This window comes from Heptranchias perlo, chromosome X (assembly GCF_035084215.1).
Source record: "Heptranchias perlo isolate sHepPer1 chromosome X, sHepPer1.hap1, whole genome shotgun sequence".
Classification (NCBI taxonomy): domain Eukaryota; kingdom Metazoa; phylum Chordata; class Chondrichthyes; order Hexanchiformes; family Hexanchidae; genus Heptranchias; species Heptranchias perlo.
Window position 1 is genome coordinate 25,282,732 of NC_090370.1, and position 5,210 is coordinate 25,287,941.

Here is a 5,210-nt window from a genome sequence, read left to right on the forward strand (position 1 = left end):
GGGGGTGAGCGCATTAACCGTCTGTGGGAGAGGAGCCACTGTGTCAGAGATATGGGGCGGGGGGCGAGTCTGGATTGTCTGATAGAGCCAGGGTAAACGATGGGTGGGGCCCGGGAGAGCGGGCCAGTGTGTTAAATGGGGGAATCAGACCTCCGGCCCCCGTGCATCACTGCGATTTGTGTCCCTCCGCCCCCTGTGTATCATTGCGATTCTCCACCCTCTGTGCAGCACTGTGATCCTCCCCCGACCCGTATCTCAATTGCTTCAACATTCACCGATCGATAATGGCGCACGCCGTGAATGCATCATTGTGGCTCGAGGTCCCAGCAATTGCAGGACTATCATGATCGTGAAATAATTCTCGTCTGTCAAAAGTTAGACCTTGTTCCACTGCGGGTACCAAAAGCCTTCGCTCTGTCCAGTTAAATGAGGCCCTGTCGGTGGATGTTAAAGCAAGCGCAGGGAATTCTCCCGCTCTCTTATCCAACATTCCTGACTCACGAACACAAAGAGCGAACTGAAGGGTCCAAGTTTAAGGGATTGAAACCCAAAGCCCTCATGGAATTCCACAGTCACCCATCGGCACTCACACTTCGATGGCATCCAACTGTCCGATCATTGAGAAACACGTCCCTCCTCCGCTTGGCTCCATCCTTTGTGGGAATGGGAATTGGAAGGTTTCACCGACTTATGAAGTGTCCCTGGAACAGAATGAACAGCATTCTCGGGGTTTCAGTGACGGATTCTTGTCTGTCTGTCACAGGGCTGATCAGAACTCGCTTCCTGATCCAAACAGTGCGTCGTCTTTTCGAGAAACCGAGAGAGAACAGGAACGGAGAAGGAAACAAACTGCGGACTGGATTCCAATTGCGCTCCCACGTTTATTGTTAACTGAAGGCACCGTGGAATGGGATCAACAGGCAGATTGTTGGGGATTTAAATGTTCGGGATTTAAACCCAGGTTTTCTCCCATGTTCCCATGATGGTAAAATGCAGGAGATGCAGGAGGGACCGAAGTCCTTCAATCTCGGCAGCAGTTACTGGGAATCGAGCCATGGGTGGGATTCTAGTTCAAAACGGGAGACTGTTAACAATGAGACAGATCCTGGGCTCAAATCTGGACGGGAGCTCCCTCCAGATTTAATTTTTCTTGATGAAGAGCGGGTGGAGGAATTAAATTTAACAGAAAAAATGTACAGACTTGGTGTAAATCTAATAACTGGACAGGTTCAAGATTGTTAAAAAGTTTTGAAATTAGATTTCTTCCTGATGGTTAATGTTAACCCTTTATGTTCCACCTCCCTTATCATTTGCTGTTCCCGTTAATCTTTCATTCGCTGTAAACCCCAGAGGCAGCAAGAAAGGACAGAAAGATCTCTCTCCGATCCGTCCTCTCTACTCGACCTTTATCCCATTACAGCAGGTGAAAAATTCCAATTATCCGTCTATATTTAAACAAAATATAAACAATCTCGGGACACAGCCTTAAAGCTCCGGTGTCGGATTGATAATAATAGAATTCAAGCCCATTTTGATTGCACAAAACTTACGGAGGGCCGCAACACAAGTTCAATGCAATAACGACACGGATGGGGTTCGGGCCAATACATACAGAGCACAATGGATCAGCCGACCATTTCTGAATCCAAACAGCAGAAATAAAGTCACTTTTACACTATGTCCTGCCCGTGCACCCAGATCGACAATATTGAAAATGTCGAGTCAACTTCTGCAAGCAAAGGAATTTACGGATTTCACGGATTTCCGTTCCATCAGGTCAGTTCCTGCAAGAAACGGTCCGGTGCGAAACAGTTGCGGCGCACATTGGAACAAGTGTAAAAACGACCGCGGCAGGATTCGAACCTGCAATCTTCTGATAACATCACGATTAACACCGAAGTCAGACGCCTTATCCATTAGGCCACGCGGCCACTGTGATAGCAGTTCAGCCAAAGATCTTAAACCGGGGCAGGTGTGGTGAAGACACTTCTTGCTTCTTTCTCTGTTGTCCATTTATTGTTTTCTCTCGCAGCAAGTTGGCTCTGCTGTTTCCGAATTATCAGGATACGACAACTGAACTTCCACTGGGTCTCCAAGAAACCTACAATCAGAATAAACAAATCTTTGATCAAAATGTTTTGCCTCCAAAGCGAATCTCTTTCGCACTCAGTCTGCAAAATAGAGAGAGGGGAAATAAAATAAAAGACAAATCGGTAAACTAAAAATGTGCACGGAGAACAACACCGAGCGGAGAATGTGAACAGAATTTTCTATCCAAGCCCGACGGGCCGAGTGGCCTCATCCTGTCCTGTAAAATACGAACAATCCCCAATTCTGCTGGGTGAGATTATTATTTTCTGATTTTCTTTTTTTGGTAAATATAAGAGCGGACGGGGTCCCGCACCACGGGGTAAACGGGTCAGATCCAGACCTGGCGCTCAGTGTTAGTGTTAATATTGAGCACGGTATTCTATCCGTGTAAAAATACAATCGCGGGTTTCTTGCTTTATATTCGACACATTCCCTTCCTGTGTGTTTAATCAGGGCAGGGAATGTTTTGCTGGTTTCGTGATCTTCATTTTCAGGAAATTAGTAAATTCGTCTCGAAACATGAGTTTTCCAGTTTCTATTTCGCTAAATGGAGTTGAGGTGCAGATCAGCGATGAGCTGTTGTGACTCCGCGCCCCGGTGTAATAGGAATTCGACTTTTCAGTGAAGTGAACCGTCTCAATCCGGTTTATTTCTTTATTTCTAACATTGTTTATTTTGAGTGACAGATTTATCGAAAATTCTGTGAGAGTTCCGTTGTCAGTTTTCTGATCAGTTGGAATCTGAAGAAGATAAAAATAAGGAAAGAAAAACATTACAAAGGTCAAAACTCGAACTGATACAATGACCTTGTCTCCGTCTTTCAAGGTGATTAATTCTCCCCGGAGAACTGATCAATGTTTATCCCTTCAGCCACATCACTACAACACATTATCTGCTCATTATCACATCGCTGTGTTTGGGATCTTGCTGGGCGCAAATTGGGTGCCTCGTTTCCTGCATGTCAGCAGTGACTACACTTCAAAAAGTGCTTCATTGTCTGTAAAGCGCTTTGGGACGTCTGAGGTGGTGAAGGGCGCTATCTAAATGCAATCCTTTTTCCTGTTGCCCCATGTGCCAGGTACCATATTGGAATCCTGTCGACTGGCGTATGCAGGAAATTTTGGGGGGAAATTGGATAAAGGCCTTATTTCGGCGCAGGTAGCGTGATGCGCTGTTTCCCCGCGCCCAATGACCCTGGCGCAGGCAGGACGCAAGATTCGACTGTCCCGAAGACTCACCTGCATTCAGCCTTCCATTCCGGGCCTTGCACGTGGGATCAATGCAATATGCGCTTTCCACCACCAGGGGAGCTCAATCTCTTAAAGGGAGGATGTTTCGTCGAAATCTATCAAAGGTCGCTGGCACCTGTTATTTGCTGAAAATAACAGTCTACTCTCTGCACGGAGTCTGAACTGAGATGAGACATCACACATGTAAAACACAGATGCAGATTCCATCCTTCTGTTCACACGCTGATGAGTTATGTTAAATGTAAGGAATCTTACAACACCAGGTTATAGTCCAACAAATTTATTTTAAAATCACAAGCTTTCGGAGATTATCTCCTTCGTCAGATGAATGAATGAAAAGGTTCTCAAATCGCACATCTTATACTATGTTGGGACAGCATCACACCAATCAAAAGGTGTCGTTGTTATTCAAACAGGCCAGTCACGGAGAACAGCACGTCCCAGTACACTAGATATACATTGTGTCTATTACACAGGCAGGCAGAAAGAAACTCAAAATGGCAGAGAGAGAGAGAGAAAGTGAATTTTGAAAAACATATAATTTTTTTCCTGGTGGGGTTACGTGCAGCGTGACAGGAACCCAAGATCCCGGTTGAGGCCGTCCTCATGGGTGCGGAACTTGGCAATCAACTTCTGCTCGACGATTTTGCGTTGTCGTGTGTCTCGAAGGCCGCCTTGGAGTACGCTTACCCGAAGATCGGTGGCTGAATGTCCTTGACTGTTAAAGTGTTCCCCGACAGGGAGGGAACCCTCCTGTTTGTCGATTGTTGCGCGGTGTCCGTTCATCCGTTGTCGCAGCGTCTGCATGGTCTCGCCAATGTACCATGCTCCGGGGCATCCTTTCCTGCAATGTATGAGGTAAACAACGTTGGCCGAGTCACAGGAGTATGAACCATGCACCTGGTGGGTGGTGTCCTCTCGTGTGATGGTGGTATCCGTGTCGATGATCTGGCATGTCTTGCAGAGGTTGCCGTGGCAGGGTTGTGTGGTGTCGTGGACGCTGTTCTCCTGAAAACTGGGTAACTTGCTGCGAACGATGGTCTGTTTGAGGTTGGGTGGCTGTTTAAAGGCGAGCAGTGGAGGCGTGGGGATGGCCTTAGCGAGGTGTTCGTCGTCATCGATGACATGTTGAAGGCTGCGGAGAACATGGTGTAGTTTCTCCGCTCTAGGGAAGGACTGGACGACGAAGGGTATTATGTTAAAACATTGAATAAAGGTTGTACACAACTAAATCCCACATCCTCCAATCTGCACGCCAGTCCTCACCAATTTGTCGATATCAGTTGGTACCAAGCCTGGAGAGTGCATGCAACAAGCTCCTCTGCTGATGCTGAGAGACCTGGTTGCAAGAGGTGGGCAGAAGGAGGGACATCCTATATTTGCAGAGGTTGGGCGGTGGGGATGGGCTCGAGGCCCTCCAGACATATATCCAAAAGGCAGCGGGAGGCAGTGGGGGACGAAGTCATTGCCAGGCGCACAGTAGCATGGACTTCGATGCAGTGCAGGAGGAAGTTCAATGCTTTGACATTAGTGGTCAAGGTGAGTGAGGTCAACTCTCAAATGAAGTCACCTACCAATTGCACCACGCACGACATCCCCATCACCCAGATACCAACAAACTCTTTCCATCAGTATTCAACTCTTCAAACCAGAGACTTCCTCTCACCCTTACACGTTATCACTGTTGCAAGCCGCCCACCAACAACTCACAGGTCACACACACTGGCAGCTATCAGCCATCACACAGACACACGTCCTGCTTTCTTGCAGGTGAAAGTGGCGCATATCAGGAGGCAGCAAGTGGCAGCGGCATTTAGCCCGTCGAGCCTGTTGCACCATTCAATGAAATCATGGTGGAGCTGTGACCGA

The 5,210-nt window shown here is 47.5% G+C and overlaps 1 non-coding gene across 1 annotated transcript; it reads right to left on the reverse strand.

The window, feature by feature from the left end:
* Positions 1–1,842: 1,842 nt before the first annotated feature.
* On the reverse strand, positions 1,843–1,931 carry trnar-ucg (transfer RNA arginine (anticodon UCG)). The gene is given in 2 exon segments: positions 1,843–1,878; positions 1,895–1,931. It is a non-coding gene; the product is annotated as a tRNA-Arg (tRNA).
* Positions 1,932–5,210: the final 3,279 nt, after the last annotated feature.